Genomic DNA, 23782 nt, shown 5'->3' with positions numbered 1-23782 from the left:
GCAGAGATAATGGGAACTGCAGATGCTGGAGAATCCGAGATAACAAAGTGTGGAGCTGGATGAACACAGCAGGCCAAGCAGCATCTTAGGAGCACAAAGGCTGACGTTTCGGGCCTGACCTTCATCAGAAAAGGGAAATGGGGAGAGGATTCTGAAATAAATAGGGAGAGAGGGGGAGGCGGACCAAAGACGGATAGAGGAGAAGATAGGTGGAGAGGAGAGTATAGGTGGGGAGGTGGGGAGGGGATAGGTCAGTCCGGGGAGGACGGACAGGTCAAGGGGGCGGGATGAGGTGGTAGGTAGGAAATGGAGGCGCGGCTTGAGGTGGGAGGAGGGGATAGGTGAGAGGAAGAACAGGGTAGGGAGGCGGGGACGAGCTGGGCTGGTTTTGGGATGCAGTGGGGGGAGGGGACGAGCTGGGCTGGTTTTGGGATGCAGTAGGGGGAGGGGAGATTTTGAAGCTGGTGAAATCCACATTGATACCACTGGGCTGATACCTGCAGGCAGTAATTTTTAAACATCGAGAATGTTTCTGTACACATATATAATATTGAGTGTATCATCTCTGCATATCTCTGTGGCTTAAAACGCCACGTTTTTTTATATGACCTAACTCTATTTATAGTTTTCTCTTAAGAATATCTTTGGTATAGGATTTACTCCTATTAGTTGAACAGTTGTTCATGCAGACAGATCCAAAAGGTTGTTTCATGTAGCAGATGTAGTATAGGTATCTCTGACCAGATTAATATTCCATATAGGGGAAGACGGGTCAACAGACAGGCTAATGCTGTTTCTTTGGTTGGAAGATACATGAGAGATGAATAGTTCTAGGCATCCAGAAGACAGGATGACTTTGAATAATCCAGGATAGCGCTGGCACATTCTTTATATATTCAACTGCCTACAAAAAGGAATGTTCAGTATGGAGAGCTGCATGAAAATAAGTCTGTCTGCAGTCTAACAACGGAAATGATAAGGCTAGTGAGCAATTATATAATGAGTTATATTTTAATACACTTGTACATCTGTGGGATTTTTTTTGCTTTTCAGTAATGGCAGACGTCTTCTTCTAGCCATTGTGTGCTGTGAGAACCTAAACATGTTGAATACATTTGCCATCTTGCTACAGTTCATCCCACATGGTGACATTTTTCTTAATGTAAAACTAAATTACACGTGATTTATATAATAAAGGACTGTTCGCAGTGGCAGTTTGGCGATTCTCAGTAAGGCCACACTTTGTGCACTAATATTCCATATAGAAAATATCTCTCTAAGTCAATGCAAACTTTGACTAGTTAATCTTGTTTTTCTTTGTTCATCAGATTTTGTTTCCCTCACTCTTATCTGCTCACCCTATTTTCTTTTCTTCTGTCCTTGCCATTCCTCATATGGTTGATAGAATCAAAGACCCACAATGTTGGTCGCATTTGACATTTCTGGTTCATTGCTTTTAGACTGAAAATTCTACAGCCAGAAAGTCAAGAGCATGCACTTTTTTAATGCTTGTAGCTCCCAGCCATCTGTCAAACCACGGGCGAGCTCCATTTCATCCTGATTAATAAGGCAAACCTCTTCTCACTAGCTGCAATCTTTAGGACCTCACGGCTTTCTGGCAAACTTACCAGCCAGGGTGAAGTTTCTGTCAACTATGAGGACACTTTCATTACATAAGGAATAATTTTTCTAACTATGTCCTCAGTTTCCTAAGTTTGCCACTCCCTGTGTTTCCCAGGCAGGACAAATTGTTAAATATAAATGCACTCCAACTAAGGACTATGTTTAAATTGTACTCAGTCACTTCAAGTATTGTAAAGACTCTAACTGAATTTTTAATAGACAACTACTTAGAATGCAAGAATTTATAATTGATCATCAAAGATTTTCTGGAAAGCTGCATCTTAGTTGCATGAGTCTGAGTATAAATCAAAGTTTGTGGATAAGTTCAATAACATCCCCAAGGTAAAATGGCAGAGTATTCTCAATTCTGCAACACTTTGTTAAAAAATTGAAGACATTTTTTAAGCCATTTTTCAGCTTTCAAATGTGGTGCAATTGAATTCATTTTAATGTGCATACTATGAAAAGACTATTGACCACTGAAGCATTTTGCCATCCTTTTATAGTCTGCCTAAGGCAGTGTAACAGCCATTCAGACTTTCCATTTCATGACTGTTGTATAATGTCAGGGAAATTGAATTTGCTGTCATTATTGAAGGAAATATGCTTGTAGTTTTAACATCCAAAACTTTGTTCCAATTACAAAAAAAGCTCTTAACCCTCAAAACACTTATTAAAGAATTTGATGTTGCGCTCAAATTCATTGCCTCAATATTTACCAGTTGAAGCGTTAATTCATAATTAAATAATATTGCCTTTAAACTCATGCTGACATCAGTTGAACAAATTTAGTGTCCATATGAGGCAAATGAATTTTATGAAAATCTGTGCATCACAGTAGCACAGATTTTAGTTCGAATTTCCTTGTTCCACCTTTTTGCTATTTCAGAAAAATGTTATGCCGCTAAAAGCTATAGGGTGGTGGGCATTATTTGATTGAAGGACTGAAATCACATGTAAAGCAAGTCAACTAGGACACTGGAGTAATGATTAGGAGGCAACAACCTGTAAGGCTGTATCCCAAGAATTAACCAACATTCAAAGTAAAGAATCATGTCTTGTGTTGTATTTTGCCATTGGTCTTGAACCCTTTGACAGTTTTGCAGGTAGTGCGGAAATCAAGTGCAAAGCACAAGCAGGTATGTTGTCATTGACATGGCACATGGGCTGTATGTCACTGGATCCCTATTTTCTTGCGGTCTGGAGTTCCAGAAGTTGTTCTTTACACACACATTTATTTCTCCCCAACTCAACGTGCTTTCTTCCCAGTAGCCTAATTTCCACTAACAAGGTACTGCAAAGCCTCTAGGACTTTTTATTTGGAGTAAATGACATGGGGGAGGGGGTCAAGAAAATATATTTTGTTGGTTAATGCAGAGAAAATGTTTGAAAATCTCAGACAATCAGGCAGCCTCATTCGAAAGAAACAATGTGAAACGTTTCAAGTAAAAGGCCTATCATCAGAGTGAAAACAAAACAGTTACAGACTTAAAGCGAACACAAAGGTGAGGAAAAAGTGGGGCCATAGGGGACAGCTAATGGTGGCGGGTGAGGCAGAGGAGGAGGAATGTCTTTGATATGAGCATATTAGACATGGTTTCTTCTCTCTCACTGATCTTACTTCTGGTTTCCCTCATTTTGACTCCATAGTTGCTTAAAACCTATTGCATCTGCATGCATCAACCAGTTCTGACAAAAAAAGTCACTGAACTAAAATGTCAAATATATTTCTCCCTTGTGTCAGACACACTCGGCCTGCTGAGTATTTCCAGCATTTTTGCCATATATTTCAAATTTTCAGCATCTACAGCATTTTGCACTATGCTTTCTATTTATTGTTAATCAGCCCTGTCTAAATTGTATCTTCTTGTCACTTCTTGGAGATGTAACAAAATTGATATCAGCTATTTGACAATCTCACAACTTTCTAAGAGGCTATTCATTTCAGGACTCCTGCCCAAATTCTTGAGGACATATGGATTAAGAGGAAATTTTAATGACTTATATATAACGTTGCAATTCCCCCCATCTGGAGCAGCTCCTCCCACATAAAGAGTAAGTAACGCAGGCATAGAAAATTTGATTAATATCATGTCTACTAATTAGCTTATGTGATCCTCCAACATCAGCAGGTCCAAGGCCATTTAGTATGTCAAATTAATTTGCAACTCTCATTTCCATCAGCAAGAGGTATTTGTTGGGCCCACCAATTGTTCCACTTGTGCCTTACAACTTATTGCAAAGTGTTGATTTAAATATAAAACCAATGTCAATTGAAGTGGGATGACAGGCAGTGATATTTCTTCACTCAGCGTATTACTTTTCTAATCATAGTACATGCAATGTAATTCCTGAAATCCTGTTGTCATTTGTATTAGCTTCCCAGTCAAGTGTTTGTTTAGTGCTTGAGAAAGGCTTAATAATGGTAAAACAGGTGTGTACAATTGAATGATTTGTGGAGTTTGCTAATTAAGTTGCATTGTAAAAATTTGTTGTGCAAAATTGTTCACACACATCATTTTATTGGATTGTAAATGAAAGGCGATTTTAATCTTTCATTCAATACTTTCTTATGTTTAATTTCAGATATCACTTCCTTCACAATATGCAGATACTGCTGGAAAACTCAGCATTTGTTGTCTATTGTCCTGGAATGGAGTGCCTTGCTTGGCCATTTCAGACAGCAATTAAGAGCTAACCACATTGCTATGAGTCTGGAGTCACACCAGACCGGGTGAAGGCTGACCATTTCCTTAAAAGACAGTCATGACCCAGATGGGTTTTCACAACAATTGGTGATTGTTATCCCTGGTCATTATTACTACGATTATGTTGTACATCCTGAGGAATCAACCACTAACTGATAATGGTTGTGGTATAGTGCTGTCACTCAACCTCTATCTTAGATATTTATGTTATGATACACTTCTGGAACAGTGGGACTTGTCCTCAGGCTTAGAGGTAGGGGCACTACCACTGTTCCAAAAGAGTCCACCAATTCATGAATCAACTTCCTGCTGCAGCATTGAAGATATTTTCTAATCAACCTATTCGGAGATGTTATGACATCCTCCTGATTGATGTCATACCCAGTTCATTCCAGTTCCAGATGACGTAGCCAAAGCTATTAAGCTCCCAGCTGAGACAGGATGAATGGGCTCCCTTTTTTTTATTCACTCATCACCTTTTTTGGTTACAAGAAGTTCAATTTGAAAAGGGATCCCATATAAAGGGAATACCTTCCTCCCATCCCTAAGTTAATTTGTGTTTCAAAAGAAGTCAATTTAGCCAAGCTGTCTTACATTAACAAAAGGAGCAAGAGTTTATTAATTAATGCACTTAAGAAATATAAATGCAATGCACACAACATTTAGAAATATGAGATAAGTCTAAATAGATAAAAGTATAATACAGGTTGTACAAATTAGTTTCTGAATTGTTAGTGAAGTGTGAATACTTGAACTTTGTGACAATGGAACTTATTGATAGTGTTATATTGGTAAGTAAATAATCATCTTTACCATCCTTAGTTTTGCAAGTTAGTTTAGATTCTATAGTCCTGATGCCTTTGACTCTGAATTCCAGCATTCAGGTTGAGATTTTGCCAGAGTCACTGAATTTAAATCTGCAGTGTTTCTAAAATAGTCCTCCTTTTAAGAACAACTTTTGGAATTAATATTCAGAAATGTGTTGAATTACTGTGGGGTTCTGATCCATCGTCATAAAAATCCCTCTGGGACATTTCAACTTTATCTACTGATCTCAGAGTAGTTGTTTCAGAGCTGAAACTTGAATTGGGGCATCCCCAACAAATGATTCTTCTCCAACCCTCCTTACCTGCTTAGAGGTTAAGATTTTAGTCTGGTGGGTTGCTTTTGGCCTGCCTTTCCTTTCATGAGTTCTGCTGATGGATTCACTGTTTAATTACTTGGAGTAGTTGAATGATTGGGTATTCTTCAATTGGCATTTAAATTAGTAAACTTACATGTCTTCTGAAATTTCTTTCTCCTGGGCTGAATAGATTTTTTTCCCCCTCCCATTACTGCCTTGAGGTATTTATTATTTAAGCTGTGATCCCACAACTGATTACCATATCATATATGCTTTGGAATCAATCACTGCCTCCCATTGGTCTCATGGAGGTCTGTACCAATTCTCACTTCAATGTTGGATCCAAAGGCTTGTTGCATCAACAGTGGTGGAGGAAGAAGCACTTGTGAGTCTTAACAAGAAGAGGCACTTGTCTTAACTATAAATGTAGAAGTTGCATCGTCGTAATAGGTACGAGTTACATTTAGGCGTAATTACTAAAAGTGGAATCTCCCAGCCACTGAACAGTGTGGGCATTGGTGATAAATTTGGAAGAATTGTGAGAGAGTGGTTATAAGAAGCTTTCTGCAATTGAGAGAATAAAGTCCCATTTTCCAACCAGCTGTTGAATGGTGAGACGGGATTCTTGCTAATGAGCAGTAAAAGTCCTATTTCCATATATTAGCTTCCTTATCATTGCGCCATTATGCCGCATTGCTGTCCACTTCCCCATTCTCCCTCCAGCTTCCTGATAGGATGTAGGAGCAACAATTCCCGACATAAAATTCAGAGCAGTTACCTGGATACTCCAATTCACTGGCTTGCTCCTCCATATCCCCATCTGTCAGCTGTACCTGAGGGTACTTTCTGTGAGCAGCAACCACCTGTATACAAATCCAACAGAACGTCCAGATTCTCAATGAAAAGTGGGATGCAAATTGACCTCTGTCAGGCAAATAAAACAAACCATGAATGGCAACTGTGGACTGTCAGTGCTTGACTGGGTCCACAGCTGGGTATTAAAGATAGCATCAGAGTTAATAATTCCGCGGATATCCTGGCAGCAGCCAGTGCTTTCTCTTCTGGGGGTATATAATAATTGGGGCACCATAGGGGAGTGGCACATCGGGAATGTGATTCATTTGGGAAGATATCATGAGAAGACTGAACAGGGCAGGCAGAGAAAAGCCCTCCATGAAGCTCACCAAAAATGACACAGTCAATATCTGGTAAGATTCAGCCCTAGGCTGTGTAGAGCCTTGGATGATATGTCATATCCCATCAGATCTCATGCTAGTCTCCTGATTCTACATTCAAGGCTGTGTGATACCATCTGATTGGAGTTTAATGCAGTCCAGCAAAAATCCTTTCAGAACTATTGCCTTGTAGAAAAACATGCTTTGTATTAATTCAATTTTAAATTCATTCAGCTGGTGGGCTGAAGCTTGAACCCATGCCTTCGAGGCATGAGCTTGCGCCTTGAGAACACAAATCCAGCGACAACTGAGTTTCCAATATTTCCACTCTAAGATCACCTTGTCGGATAGTGCAGCTAACCCATCTACGTTTATCATGAATTCCATTTGCTTGCTATGATTCTGAGGTTGGAAAAACTTGCATTGTATTTGACGGCAAAATCTGCTTTGATATTTTAATGTGCACCCCTAATCTCAGTGCTAGTCTACAAAGCATTCTTCTATAAAAGAACATAATTGTTAAACAGAGTCTGATTTTAGTCACATCTTAAAAGTAAGGTTTTAATTAAATAAGCCAACTTCTGTCAGGAGCACCAGAGTTACTTTACCTGTCTTCCAAATTTCTGCACTCATCCATACGGTCTACAGTGAATGATAACTGCATAACTCCATTTAGTACATGCATTAGAGTTTCCTGCTGTGTTATTTTATGAAACAATGCAGTCTGTATACAGATGCAAACTTAATCCATCATAAGACATAAAAACATTCAACGATACATTAGGTTGCAAATTTGTGTTAACCACCTCAGTATTTCTCCTGCATTCTGTAATAACAAGGCTCAATCAACTCTGTTCAAGGCTTGCTCCTTATATTTAAAAGTGTATTCATGGGATGTCTCACTGGCTGGACCAGCATGTACTAACCACCCCTGGTTGTCCTTGAGAAGCTGGTCATGAGCTGCAAGGTATTCATGTCAAAGGTAGACTGATCAACAAAAAGGAAGGCCTAATTGGCCAGCAGGCCTCCTCTGACTGTCACACTCATCTTCTACTTTCCAACAAGTAGTTTCCCAGCTGGCAAACTCCCAGCATTAGCTGCGTCTGATCCCATTCACCTCTGGGAACGTGCTTGTAGATTTCCTTACGTATATATAAATCAGCAGACACAAGTTTCTGATTGATTAACTGTGTAGAGCATCGCCAGACATTTCAGTGCAAATATCCAGAAATACCATGTTTGAAATTTAAGGGCCGCTACTGGGATATTCTCGCAGAAAAGATGACATGGAATTCTATAAACTGGTCTTTTCCATTGTGCTATCAGGAGGTAGTCAGTATCTGATTCATATGGTAAATAGCAATGTAAAGGACACAACAATTGGCAGGACTTATTTTGTTGGAGTCAGCAGAGCAGTTTCATTTTCAACATGATGGTGCCACAAGCAGCTGACTGATGGCATTATGACATTTCCTATTTGTTTGCAAAGACACATAGGTCTGCACACAATTTTTCATGGAGATGTTATCATTTTGTCATAACATGCAAGGAAAAGCTTACAGTGCTGTACACAACACAAACAGTATTGCTCAGTCAGCTTCATTGGTCCACAATTGACTCTTTACAAGGTTAAAAAGAGCAGTCACAAAATCTCATCCAACCTTACCCGACCCATCAATCTTGTAATGCAGCAGGTAGTGCCCCTGCCTCTGAGCAAGAAGGTCTGGGCACAAGTGAGCTGAGGGGAGACTGGGAACTTACGCAGCAGAGGCTGGATGTCCATGTCCTTTAAGCATCCTGTCCTGGGGTGTATTTTAATGAAATATCCACTGAAGAAATGCAAGACCTCAAAGGAATGCATTATCCAGTCCTAGGCATACGCAGGATAGACACTAACGTAGAAGAAGGACACGATTCTAAGTGCAGTTTGTAATTTCCATCTCTAATACTTTGAAGCCTATTTTCTGTTAATAAACAGTTGTAATCTGCAAATTTCTTGCACGACAATGCAGCACTTTCTTAGTATTGCACTGCATGGTCTGTCTACGACTTCGCCCCAGAAGCTTTTGGTTTAGATATGATCATGAATAATGGAACTGTAACCTTTCCGAACTACATGACTCAGTCAATGTTTGAATACATCTGAGCTTCACAAATTAAACTATTCACCTATAAAGGATTAAAGTGCACAGGAATCTCTCCCTCAGTTGTGAATACTACTGATGAAGGTTTGGCATAGTGGCACTATATTTATAGTGATAAACACTTGTGAATCTTGCCACAGTCAAATTTTCTATGCTTTCTTTTCTTTGCCTTCAATCAAAATACACTTTTTACGTGATATATGTATTTTCTTACCCTTGGAGTGATTGATTCAAATTTCATAATCCAACAGCAAGCTTTTGTGTCTTTAAAAAAATGAAGATTATTTTCATTCTTACACACTTGCAGGTTAACATAATATATAATGTCCCACATACTTAGTTCACCCACACTGCCACACTAAAAACAATTAGGTACAAATGGAGAAAAAATGATAATTATAAAAATAAAATTCAACTTACTCTTTATATCCACACAGGCCTGAAGTTTCTTAGTTGTGTTGATGCATTGGTTGCTGAAAGTTGTGAAGAAGTAGAGATTTCTCTGCAATTACAAAAGTTCTTATCTGAATGGAGTATTAGCTCATTCACTCTTCCTCTTTCAAGTTATTGCAGTCAGATTGCAATACTTTGACTGCTTACCTGACCATTACATTTTGTTCGATTTACTCACTCTCTGATTGAATTCTGATGTAGGCTTTTTTGAATTCTGTTTTTACTCACTTTGAGCCAGGAACAGAAATGGCTGCCATAGCATGTTAACTCAAATGTACCATTAAGTCATTGTTGAAATAAACAGTCTGGGCCATTGCTTCGACAAGTGTGGTTTAAATCAATCAGAGGTCTTCTTGTTTGAAAAAGCCAACTCATATATTACAAATGAAACTGTAAATAGTTTTCATTGTCTTATCATTTTAACAAACAGTTAGTCATATGCAAAAGCATTCCCTCCTTGCTCTTGCAAAAGACTTCTGGTGATCAGCAGAAACATATTTTCCAGAGAATCAAAAGGAGCTTGGTTTGCTCAGTTGGCTGGATGGCTGGTTTGTGATGACAGAATGATGCTAATGATACAGGTTCAATTCTTGTACTGCCTGAGTTCCCGACGAAACACTCTGTCTTCTTCACGTTGCTCCTTGCTCCTTGCTTGAGGTGTGATGACCTTCAAGTCGGACTTACTCAAATGAACAAGCAGCCTATTGTCCTTTTCATTTTCCAGGCAATATCTTGAAAAATATAGCTTGAAAGATTTCTTATATTATCATTAGAGGGGAATTTGGCCGCTCAGTTGTGAGTGTATAAGGAGCGCAGTAGCAGGTTGATTACACAGCCTTGCGGGACACTGGTGTTGAGGATTATCGTGGAGGAGGAGTTGTTATTATTCTTACTGATTGTGGCCTATGGGTCAGGAAGTTGAGTATCCAGTTACAGAGGCGGGAGCCAAGAACTAGGTCTTAGAGTTTTGGAGATGAGTTTGTTTGGAATTATGAATGCGGCTCTGCCTTCAACTCGATAAGTAGGAGCTTCATGTAGGTATCCTTGTTATCTAATGTTGCAGGAATGAATGTAGGGCCAGGGAGATTTTGAGGGTAGTGGTGATTAGTGATAGAGGCTGGAATTGCAGGTCCTGGTTAAGAATTAATATGTGTTGTCAGAGCAGCAAAGCGCCTTGGCCTCATTGGAGAGGATGAAGCAGACGTGGGCAGGGGAGAAAGAGTCTCATATTATGGAGGATGTTGGAGAATGGATTTTGTAATGTTTTAAATTACCAGATGATACAAAACTTAGAAAAATCATAAGCGATGAAGGTGATAGTGCAGAACTTCAAAATAACAGGCCAACAGAATGGGCAAACAGGTGTCAGACAAGACATAATACAGAAAAAGGAAAAGTAACTTTTAGGAAGAACAGGGAGAGATAATAAGGTTAAAAGGGTAAGGTTCTAAATAGAGTGCAGGAGCAGAGCAAACAGGCTGCATATATGAACAATTAATTGAAGGTGGTAGGATTGGTTGAGAGCACTTTGTTAGCATAGTGCATCCTAGGTGTAATTAATTGGTGTAGACAGTATCAACTGGAGTATTACATCCAGCTTTGAGCAGTGCATATTTTTAAAAAAAATTCGAAGGCATCAAAGATAGTGCAGAAAAGATTTGCGGGCACGTCCTCAGAGGTGAGGAGCTACAGTTGTGTGGAAATGCTGGAAGAGTTAGGCATTGTTTTGTTTATAGAAGAGAAAGTTGAGAGGAGATTTGAGTGAGGTTTTTGAAATCATAAGGGATCTGGACAGGGTAGACAGGGAAAAATGCTGTCAGTCATGGAAAGATTGAAAACAAGAGGCCAGAGATTAAAGGTAATGGGCAAAAGCAGCAGTAGTAACATGTGAAAAAACCACTTTCTCTCACAGTGAATGGTAATGATCTAGAATGCATTGACCAAGAGTGGAGTCAGGTCCAATCAAGGTATTTGAGATGGGATTCAATTGCTGCTGAATAGGAAGATGCGCAGGGTTTCAGGGAGAAAACAGAGGAGTGACACTAGATATATTGCTCCTATGGATCCAACAGCAAACACGGAAGGCTAATAGCGTCATCCTCTGCTGTAACAATTCTATGATTCTGTGACCTTCATTCAAGTCCAAATAGCTAAGTGTAATTGAGTGTAACACTCAGGGTTCCATTGTGTTATGTAGATAACATCTCATAATGTGCCTGGCACACAACTTATGCAGAGACCAACATGATTATTTACTACACAGTTACATATGGTGCATTTTGATGACAGTAATAACATTGCATCAAGTCTTTTATTTCTGATACAAATCTTAATCCCAACAGCTAACCTTTACACATCATCAGATGCATAATTTTGTCAAAAATGGTTTCAGTTCTTTTCAAGAATCTGCAAATTTCGGAGTTTCCCAGACAGCAAAGTCAGGAAACGGATTGTTCTGTCCAGCCCTATCTGCAAAACAGGAATGATAGCTGTGTTGTGATGGATTTTGGCTGCAAGCTGAACAGTTACCTGATTGACTGGACACCCCTGAGTACTTTTGAACATTTATTATTCATCCCACTTGTCTGTGTGTCTGTCCTATGCATGACAGCATTAGCTCTGTAGCATCTTTGGTTCTTCACTTTTCCCCTCCATGCTTCATTTCCTCAATAGTTTTAACAAATAAACTTTCTTGAGCGGAACCAGAGAGTTGTTTGTGCTCATCAAAGTGACAGACGTCCCAGCCAGGGACTAGAGCTCGCTTTTCCAATTGGTGTCAACATCAAGCACATCTGCACTAGTTGCACATAAACCTAACCTAACTCTGTTCCAACAATGTGGCTTGCCCCAACTTCAAAAGACACCCCCTACTATACCTCTGTCACTTTCCATTCCTCATATTAGCACGTTCCTGGTCGCTCTGAGAAAACCTGTCAATTAGTGCTACATTTGTTCAGGTGCCTGGTAGGGAACTGCCCAACCTCATTTCTCTCAAAACCTATTTCAACTGTTGAAAAGAAAGCACTTTGATTCTTCTGTCAGCCTGGGCTCCTTTTGAACTCATGTTCTGTAAAAGTTCTAATTCAGTTATGAGTGAGTAATTTTAATTTTATACTTTTGATTCCACACCAATTTTAAAATAACATGCATTAATTATCTTCACAACTGTTCAAAAAGGAGGACAGGATAATTCATGCAACTGCTTATATTAGTAAACATGGAATGAAACATTCAGGTCACTTTACCATGGCTTTGAGCTTGGAGGATGTGGATTAACCATTGAATTACTAACATTTACTGATACCTCTATGTCCCTACTTATAACATACAAAATGCTGTGGTATATAAGTCACACGCAGAAGTATATTTTTCTCCCATATGACACTGTGGTCCTCCACATACTTTGTGTTTTTCCACTGAGTGTATATTCCCTTTTTTATATTTGCCTACAAAAATAATACATTAACACACACTTCACTACACTGAATTGAATCTACCATCTGTCTCATTATTGCACAAACCTGTGTACATGGGCCTCTGTCTATCACTGCACAATCCTCTTCAGTGTTCTTGGATGTACAGCAACTGAGCCGGGTGGCTCTTTTAGTTTTGTTTTTAGTATTATTTACTTTTTAAGCCTAATTTCCTTTTGAATACTTGGCTTTAATGCTGTCTTTTTCACATTCCCCTTGATAAGAGACCTTTCCTTTCTTTCAAAATCCCTCCTCATCTTCCAGTTCATTTTTTTCTCTCCCTTCTACACTTTTTAGTTCATATGATGTCCCCAGGTTTACATAATGTTCTTTTATTTCACCTTACTTTTGCTCTGGTCTTTTAGAATCATAGAATCCCTACAGTATGGAAACAGGCCCTTCAGCCTAACAAGTCCACACTGATGCTCAGAACATCCCACCCAGGCCCTTCGCTATAATCTGCACATCCCTGAAAAGTGGGCAATTTAGCATGACTAATCCACCTAATTTGCACATCTTTGGACTGTCGGAGGAAACTGGAGCACCCGGAGGAAACCCACGCAGACACGGGGAGAAAGTGCAAACTCCACACAGACAGTCGCCCAAAAGTGGAACCGAACCAAGATTCCTGGTGCTGTGAGGCAGCAGTGCTAACCACTGAGCCACCGTGCCGCCCGAATGGTTTTGAATCCCTGCCTTTGATGCACTGGCTCTATACTGTCTTGAAATGCAGCTAAGCTTTAACTTATTTACCTGGAATTTAATATCTCGCACTGTTTAATTTTTTTTCTTTCCAAATAATTTGTCTAGGCTAAGTCCCCTTTCCAAATAGTTCATTCTCAGTCTAATGCCTTTGTTTCTCCATCTTTACAATTCAAATGAACCTAATTAGTTTATGATAAGCTTTTCTCAACTGTTCAGGTAATTTATTTAAATAAAGGTTGAAAATACTTTAAAGAACTCAGCAGGTCTGTCAGCATCTGTGGAGAATGGAGCAGAATTAACATGGCAGGTGTGTGACCTTTCTTGGAAACTGTAATTTTTTTTAAAAAGGGCTTTGAGAAGTGAAATGTGAGGTGAGGGAGGGTGAAGAATATGCAAAGAAGAACAAAGAGGAAAGCCTCGGGTGGAATCGAGGGCAAGAGAAAGTAAATGACAAAAAATGAACAGCTAAACGGGAGTGGAAAAGCAGCAAGTCAGGAAAGGAACAAATCTCTGTCCTGCAATATACATGTGACAATGCAGAAACTTCCAAATGCAGTGGCAAAAACTGATGTTTCTGCCAGAACTGAATGCCGCATGGAATATATAAATTCTGACAAGGAGCTCCATCTTTTTGAGGATTTTTGATCGTTTTCCAACCCTCCCTGATGCTGGGCAGAAATGTAAAAGCAGATTTTGAGCAGCTGGGAGTTTGCACAATGACACCTCTTCACTCTGAAGCAAGCTGCATCTCACTGGGCATTTCTGGGAAATGAATATGACCAAAGATGGTTAATCTAATTCATTGATGTTAGGAACTGTCGAAAATGGAGCCTTTCTTGCAGAACTTGCCTGCGTTCGTGTTAATAATGACACTGTGTGGAGTCAATAAGCCGGTCAGTTTTTTTTTAATGTCTGATTCTGTCCATCGATAAGTGATTAATTACATGTTAGAATGGCAACAACCTGCATATACCAAGTTCTTTTAATGTACAGACCTGAGTAAGGATACAATCTAATACTAGATGATATTAGAAATCCCGCAGGATGAGCAGTTCAGTGACAAATAAAATTCAATATCATTAAGTGTGAGGTGCTGCAAACACAGAAACACCACAAACTCTGCAGAAAATTGGCAGCTTGATGTTGTAGAGAAGGAAAGGGATCTAGGGATACAGGTGAACAAATCATTAAAATGGCATTACCAGTCAGCAAAGCAATTAAAATGTTAACAAATGACTGTGATTGATTTCTAATAGATATAGAATTCAAAAATAGTGAAGTTGCAGTCTATATGCACAGGACTGTGCCCAGGTTGCACTTAAGAATACAGTACACCATTTCAGTCTCGTACCCGCTTAGTTAAATCTTCAAATTTATGAAAAATTAGCACTCCTTTTTAAAACATGGAAAATGCGCAGAAGCAAGGAGTTGAAAGGTCAGGTGGCCCTCCCACTTCTCTACTGAAGGACAGAAACGCTGTCCCAATGCTAAAATTTAGCCTACTTATTCAGTCAGCAAATTAAAATGTCAGCAATATTATTGGGAGTATTGCATTGAGAAAACGTTGGAGTGCAACAGATCTTTTCTATGGAGTTAACAGCTGCTATTGTCCAAATATGAAACATTGGCACAACGGCCCCCACAGACATGCCGGCTACAGAACGGAATGTCACAGGATATATGTGAGGAAGACCGACTCGATCACAAGGCAATGTAAAATGCAGAGACCCAAATTTCATTGTGTATCCTAATGGGTGGGCAATAGGAAAGCAGATACCATGGTCACCTGTCAGAAACCAGCTCGTGCTAAAAACAAGCATATACTGACAGACACCTTGAGAGCTGCCTCTTGTTAGTCAGTGTGGGAGACAGAAACTCAAAAGAAAACTAGATCTGGCACAGTAAGAAAGGAGCAAAAACACAAATAACTGGAGAAACTCAACAGGTTTGGCAGAATCTGTGGAGACGAAGCAGAGTTGATGTTTGAGGTCCTGTGAACCTTCTTCAGAACAGCAAGAAAAAACCCTGCCTAGAATCTACTAATAGATAGAGAGGTGGGGATAGCTTTTTGCCTACATTTGAGGAGCTAGATTGCAAATTCAAAAACAAATTACAAACCCGTTCCTGCAAGTAATAGGCCACTGTGAATTCATTGTCAGAATTTCCAACCTCCCTTTTCTAGAGTAAATCTGAAGGAATTATTAGACCTGCAGCATTGTAAGATTCCATCTCATAGAAGTGAAATATAACAGTGAATTTTGGATCTTGAATTGCCTAACCACGTACTGCTTTCCTTTTGTAATTACCTTTTTCTAATTGGTTGGCATATCTTGTATGTGAGTGGACATTCTAACACATAGATTCAGCTGGATGAGCTATCTGCATTCAGTTGAGAATTGGAAAAAGAGAAGCCTATGCTACCATTTTCCCCAGTTTGTAACAGATTGTGGATTTGTCTATTTGATTGGAAAAATTATGTAATGAATAAATTTGAAGCTACAAGTAGAATTGATTTTGTTTTAAACTTAGCAGTTTTTCTTATTGCATTTTGTTCAATACCAACAAAAAGCACACCCAATGTCAAAACCTCTTTGTAGGTAAGGGTGAGATAACTAAGAATGCATTAAAAGCATTAACTACTGTGTTGAGGACTTCAGAACTATAGTCAACCAGGCAGAAGTAAATAGGAGGCCAAAAACAAGGAAGCCGAAGATTATGCAAATTCTAGTTACTCATTTCCAGATTAAACCAGAGATGAGGTGGGACAAATGTGGAACCAAGAAGTAATATAGTGGGAGACTGCTAGATTATGGGTATTAATTAAATGCTGAATAATAATGAGAACCCAGGGAGTCATCCACAGTTGAAGAAGGAATGCTCAGAGGTCATGTATAATTCCCAAAAGCCTGTGCTTTTGCTGCAATAAGGTAGAGAACACAAAAGCCAACTGGTGGTTACTGAAGGAGAAACCAATGGTTTTTCTTGGGATTCACAAGGCCACGACTGGCAAGGGTGCCCTAATAGCTGGCACAGTGGACAAGTTTATGGTCATAATCAACGTGTTTGACTCCCTCAGGAGTACAACTATGGTTGTGATAGCTTGGCAAAATCTTTGAGGGTTACCAGGATTTCACTATACTCAGTCATTGGACAACTCTTTGGTACCTGACAACAGCCCTCTCTGTCCTGGATTCAATAACTGACCCTCCTCCTATTCCTCTCATCAAACACTAAACCTCCCATTACCCTCGCCCAGAACCTGACACAACCCTCACTTCTTCCTCTGGGACTAGCCACTCCGTCTGACCCCCATGGGATCCCACAACAATCCAGCCTCCAGCCAGACCTAATATCTGCCATCCAGTCAACGTACCCTAAAGAATTCAGCGTTTAAATTCTGAACTTATGACCCTGGCATTCTGTTCTGTCATTTTACCTACTTTGCACCCTGCCACCCTTCACCTTACCCACCTGCCATCCTGTTTACCTAGCACCCGATTCCACATCCACTTGGCATTTTAGCACCCTATCCTCCCAGCACACTAACGTCATCTTCCTCTCACACACTTATCCTTTCACAGCAGCTGTCAAAGTGGCTGTTTGTGATACTAGACATTAAATCTCAGAATCTGACAACCGACTGCTGTGAAAACAGGGAGACGGTTTGCTGCGAAGGTCCTGTTAGAATTAAAAGTTCTGAAGGAACCCTGATCGGAATTTCCTGTCGGTAATACAGAGCTCTTCATTCACATCAGAAAGGAGCAGAAGTCTAATTGCCACTCGTCAGAAAACTGGCCCAAAGAATGCCGTATCAATAGGGATAGGCAAAGCTTGGTCAAACAAATAGCTTTTAAGGAGGGTCTGAAAAGGAGAAGTGAGAAATGAAGAGACAGACGCATTAGCAAGGAACCCAGAGTGTGTGGTCCAGATATGAAGCAGATGGCTGTCAATGGTGAAGGAGGAAAGCAAATTCATCGATGAATATTATTAAAGCAAATAACAGAGCATTCTTTTATCTAATAGACATCTTTACAAAATATTTCTCAGCCTTTCGCCCCTTATGTAACATGTTTGTATTCATTTAATTACCATCTGGTTGGCATGTGAACCTTTGCTAATAATTAATTCACATTGTTTATTGAACAAGGGAAGGATGGAATATTTAAATACTCGAGAGTTTTCAGTAACAATAAGATAATTCATTAAACTGGTCTTGATTGTAGTATGTGAGAGCTCTTCTACTCCAAATAATAGTACCTTATGTTACAGTTTTGTGTGAGTTGGTGTCTGAATGTTGTGCTTCCTGCATAGATAATACTTCAGAGGTGAAATAACCTTTTAACTGTACCAACACAACACAAAAACCTAAACGATAATATTTTCAGTATCAGCCCATTAAACTCCCACAACCTCATGTTGTAATTAGGCCTCTGTATTTGGAAGCTAATGAAGGTGTTGGAAGTGCAGATTGTGAAGGGGTTGGGGGAGGGTGTTGGAGAAAATTGGTACTCGAAGCAAATACAACATTGCTTATGCAAATTACCAGCATTAAAATGGTGAGGGAACTGCGCTGGTGACATTAATCTTACAGGCAACACAGTTAAACATGACAATGGTAAACACGTCGCGCATATTCCCTCTGCTTATCTGCCCTTTCCAGGAGCAGCCCCATTCGTTTTCTCTTTGCCATATTTGCATAATTACACAGAACAGCATTGTTGGTACTATCTGGCTGGCTGAGCGCTAGCCCCAACCATTGATTAGAAAATGATTAGTTAGCAGCAAACATAGGAAAATAAGTAATTTAGTCCCAGGGAATTAGTATATCAATGAAGGCATAGAAGCATTGTTGACTCCCAGAACAAAAGTAAAGATTAAGAATAAGTGTAAAGGAGAGGAAAATGAGGCTGAAAGAATGAGGTGCTAATAAGAGGTGGTACTTTCAGAATATGTATAATAGGGAGCTAGGTTTGTGATTACTCTATAGAGCTTTGCAAGTTGCTGTAACAGACATAATCTTCTCTGTACAAAGTGTACATATATACCTAACTGCTATTAAGTTATAGTTTCCTCACAGTGAGACAGTGTGTCCTATTGTGTTCTTTTCTTACTATGCATGTCCTGGTGACATATGGATGTTGACATGAAAGTATTTCGTGATATTAAAAAAAAAGTTTGAGTGCTGGTCGCCAGAAATAATTAGAGGAGATTTTGTTGATCTGTGAGATGATTGGTATGTGTGAAAGTAGTGTTGTATAACTGGATGTGAAATTGAGGGCATATCAAAAGGGATATTGAGTCGATTTATGAAAACATTGGTGTTCTGGCTGTGAGAGAGATGTTCAAGCTTGATTTGTGAGTAAGCTGATACATGTGAGATGATGTACAGGACTGGTGGTTTGCTGCATTTTGATTTCATCATAAGGTAGGTAAATGACACAGTGACATAAAGGAACTGTCAAGTGCACTTACTGCTGTGCTACTTCAAGACAATCAAAAGTGACGATGCAGACCATTGAGTGGTGTGCAGTTTCAATTTTAGTAATTTGGATGAAAAATAAGATAATTAAAAGGATATGTAATATCAGCAGAAAACACTATTTGCCTGAGCTTAGCTCTATTCTCAAAAATTCCCCATTCAAGAGCAGGCTGAAAGGACCTAGTGAGAATGAACCAATGACGTCCTTTAAAGCTCTTAAGGTCATTGATGGATAATGTAATAAACTGTTTTTATGACAACAAATCAAACAGAAGTGAATATTTTGTATTTTAATTCATGGTTTACTGAGATGCAGGCATTCAGCAAAGGGGCTATTTTGGAAGTGTTGCCACAGTACTGACAGCTGGAACACTGCGAGAATCTGGCTTACCATGGCTGTCTCGCAGCCCTGTCAGTGAAGAGAGAGACTGAGAGCCCAAATAGCATGGAGTGAATTCACATGGCTTACATTGCGCAGCATATCAGCAACTGTATCTACAGTGGCAAAACCTGATGTTTAGACAAGGCAAAGGATATATTTTTGTCTGTTATGCAAACAAGTAGAGTCAATTAGGGCAGAAACAGACTCTTCAGTCCAACTGATCCGTGCTAACCAGACATCCCAATCTGACCTAGTCTCATTTGCCAGCATTTGGCTCATGTTCCTCTAAACCCTTCTTATTCAGGTAGTCACCTAGATGCCTTTTAAAATGTATTTGTACCTGCCCTTACTATTTCCTCTTGTTGAGGAAATAGTAAGCACTTCATTCCAGATACACATTGCCCTCTGCATGAAAAAGTTACCCCTCGGGCCCTTTATTTTAAAGCTTTTCCCCTCTCACCTTAAACCAGTGTTCTCAAGTTATGGACACCCCACTCTAGCAAATAGACCTTGACTGTTCGTCCTATCCATGCCCCTCATGATCTTATAAACATCTATAAGCTCACCCTCAGTCTTCGACACTCCAGGGAAGACAGACCTAGCCTGTTCAGCTTTTCCCAAAAGTTCAAATTCTCCAATGCTTGTAAGATCCTGGTAAACCTTGTCTGCACCAATGTCCTGTACAGCCATAACATGACATCACAACTCCTATACCCATGCACTGACTAATGAAAACAAGTATACCAAGTGACTTCTTCACCACCCTGTCTACCTGTAACTCTACTTTCAAGAAACTATGCACCTACGCCCCTTGGCCTTTTTGTTCAGCGACACTCCTCAATACTGTACCATTTACTGTATAAATCCAGCCCTGGCTTGTCTTACCAAAATGCAACACCTTACATTTATGTAAACTAAACTCCAAATGCCACTCTTCAGCCCATTGGCCTATCTAATCAAGGTCCTGTTATACTCTTAGATAATTTTCTCCACTATCCATCCCAATTTTCACACAGTTAGGTGTCTCAAAATTACTGAAGAATGAAGAACTACTTTGTAAAGAATGTTGTTGTTTGAAGAAATTTTTGCAAGCACACTGGGTGAAAGCAACATCCCCATCCCACACAAGTACTGCACTGAAAAAGTCAGCCTACATCCTCAGTTTGAACACTCATGCTTCTGACTCTGAGATGAATCTGCTGCCATTGGCATGGAACTGGCACAAATATAAATGCTGCTTCCATTAGTGCTGCGGAACTGTAAGAACCATTATTTATTTAAGCTCTGAGATGCAGAGGCATCCGGGCTCCTATGTATGAATCACATGTTAAGTCCAGCAAGTAATTAGAAAAGTTATTAGAATTAATCATTTATTACAAGCTACTTGCGTACAAAAGTAGGAAATTTTTGCTTCAGTTATACAGGATACTGATATGACCACATTAAGTTTACAGGGTACAGTAATAGTTTCCTTATTTAAGGAGCTATGCAAATATATTAGAAGCAATTCAGAGAAGGCCTAGAGTGGATGGGTTGTTTTATGAGGAAAGGTTGGACAGCCTAGGCTTCTAGCTGCTGAAGTTTAGAAGAGTAACAGGTCCGTATTAATTGGAATACATAAAGCCCTGAGGAAACTTGATTTGAAACATGTGAAAAGAATGGTTCTTCTTGAGGCTGAATCTAGAATAAGGAGGTCACTGTTTAATCAAAAGAAATCACCCATTTCAGACTGAAATTGGGAGATGTTTTTCTTACAGAGGCTATGAGTCTTTAAAATTGTCTTTCTCAAAAGGCAGTGAAAGTAGAGACTGAATACTTAAAATAGAGCTGGACAGATTCTTGATGAGCAAAGGGGCTGAAAGATTTTTTGAGTTAAGCAGAAATGTGGAGTCAATAGATCTGATTGAATGGCTCAGGAACCAAATGGCCTGCTCTTGGTTCTGATTCATGTGTTCACATGTGAGCACCACTTGTCTTACAGTGCTACTCCTTGAACATCACCATGGGAGAATATTTCTTCTAATATCCATGAAAATAAACTGTAGCTGTCGGAGCTTTGGGAATTGCCTGCAGCCAAGGTTGGACGATATCAGTCTTGGGAGATGGTTATGGACGAGGTTCTTTGTAATTTATTTGGCCACTACATGGACCTTTGAAACCCAGAGGCAGCAGCGGTTTTGGGAACCAGATGTCAGCGCACCAGCAAGAGTTGGGGGGTGGGGGGCGTGGAGTGTGGAACATCCCAGAGGGAGTGTGGGTTGAACACCTTGCACTACATAGATAAATCACCCAAAAGGAAACAGATTTATTGGATCATGGACAAACATTTGTACTTAGTATCTGCATGTTTTGCATGTCTCCTCCCTCACCAACAATACGACTGCCATCAATCCATGACAGAATTTGTTTTTGGACATGTTGTGATGCACCTCCATGGCGGGGGGACGTGAACCAGGATCTTGCAGCCCATAGATGGCAATACTCCCACAAGTCAGAGTTCTCGCAAGCCCCCAACCTCATCCACCCTGCTGCCACCACCCTGCCCCATTCCACCCCAATCCCTGTCACCACTTCATCTCTGCTGGATTCCAGGACAGATACTATCAACATTTGCTCAAGGGTCATCCAGCAGCTTTCACCAAAGATTATCTGGTTAGATTGGTGAAGTGTTTGATATCTACACCAATTAAGTGGCTTGCTAGCTACTTGAGAAATATTAAAGGATGATGAGTGAAAATGTGCCCTTTTTTGTTGCGTGTGATGAATCTTTTTAATGCATTAAATAAAATAATTGTTGCAGTTATTTTGTACCTATGAAATTGTTCTACTTTGTTCTTTTTATCTCCGTTTAAAATAGTAGCACTTAGTAGCGCTGAGCTGAGTGGCCTCAAAAAAGCCTGAATATTTTGCATTTCTTTTTATTCCTACCTTGAATGTGGGTGTCACTTGCTAGCCAGCATTTGTTGCCAATCCCAGTTGCCCTGAAGAAGGCGGTGGTAAACAGCGTTCTTGTATCATTTTTAGGAAGGGAATTGCTGGACTTTGGCACTGACAGTTAAAGAACAGCAATATAATTCCATTTCAGGATGGTGTGTCTTTGGGAGAAATCTGAAGGTGATGGTATTCCCATGTATCTGCTGCCCTTGTCTTTCTGAGCTGCAGAGATTTTGGATTTTAAAAAGGCTGTTATAGGATGCTTTGTGGGCTACTACAGTCTTGGAAAAAGTATACACTGTTGCCACTTTGCACCAGTCTTGAAAGGAGTTGAAGGTGGTGGATGGGGTGCCAGTATAGTGAGATGCTTTGTCCTGGATGACATTGATATTCTTCAATATTGCTGAAGTTGCAGTCGGCCAGGCAAATAAGAACTATTCTTGTGCCTTATAGGTGGTAGAAAATTATTCTGGATACAGGAGGTGAGTTACTCATCACAGAATTCCTAGCCTTTCACATGCTCTTGTAGACATTACACATACAAGGGTCTTCTGAGGAAGGGTTACAACCCGAAACGTCAACTTTCCTGCTCCTTCGATGCTGCCTGGCCTGCCGTGTTCCTCCAGCTCCACATTGAGTTATCTCTGATTCCAGCATTGGCAGTTTTTACTATCTCTGACATTTTTCATTTAAGCAAGTAAATTAGTGTTCTGAAATATCTAATTAAGGAATGAAAGTGATCGATTTAGCATATAGCTAGTAACATATATTCTCTAATACTAATTTTATGTTGAAAGACTCATAAATATATAAAATGTGCTTTTGATGTACAAGTGACAATTTGTTTTCTAATTGGCTTTATTTACATAATTATATCCAATTGCACAATTTCTCAATATTATCTGTAATAGTATGATTAACTAAATTTGATCGAGCTGTGTGCAAAATTCTGAGATGTCGATGAAAACTGATTTTCTACTTTACTTTCTCTATATAGTGCCGTTATAATTCTTCGGCTATAGAGTATTCATACAATCCACATCAGGAAGCTTGCACATAAGAATTCAGTATTCAGAACTATTTTAACATATGTCCTAACCAATTTTCTAACTTCCTTCTTGCCATGAAGGATATTTTTCAGTGTTCAGAATCGTGATATGGTGGAATGTGATCTGAATAAGACTGACTACCATATTCAGTTTGAGAGAGAAATGTGGATCTAAGACTAGTGTTTTAATCTTACATTACTACAACAAGAAGGGCATGAAATATAGCTCGCTACAGTGAGCTGAGAAAGTAGATTAATGAATGATTGATTTGTTGTCACTTGCACTCTGCACGAAAAACACACTAAAATACAATGAAAAGCTTCAACTGTCATTACAATATGGCACCATTTTGAATAGCTGAAGAATAAAAAGATATAGCTGAAAGAGAATCCATCTTTCATTCTGCCACCTCTGCTGTGAGTGCTGACCCAGCTCACCAACGATACCCGGACTGCCACCCTTCCTCTGCCTGCATCAGACTCACCAACTTCAGAGTCATCATTCTTCAGGCACTATCCCTTCATTTGCTGGGCT

At 39.7% G+C, this 23782-nt stretch overlaps 1 long non-coding RNA gene across 1 annotated transcript in view; it reads left to right on the top strand.

Moving 5' to 3' along the window:
* LOC125463629 (uncharacterized) overlaps window positions 1-23782 on the top strand; it is an 857594-nt gene that overhangs the window by 621148 nt on the left and 212664 nt on the right. The window lies entirely within an intron of this gene.

The sequence above is a fragment of the Stegostoma tigrinum genome, chromosome 22 (genome assembly GCF_030684315.1).
Source record: "Stegostoma tigrinum isolate sSteTig4 chromosome 22, sSteTig4.hap1, whole genome shotgun sequence".
NCBI lineage: Eukaryota > Metazoa > Chordata > Chondrichthyes > Orectolobiformes > Stegostomatidae > Stegostoma > Stegostoma tigrinum.
This window is presented reverse-complemented; position numbering and strand designations above follow the sequence as displayed.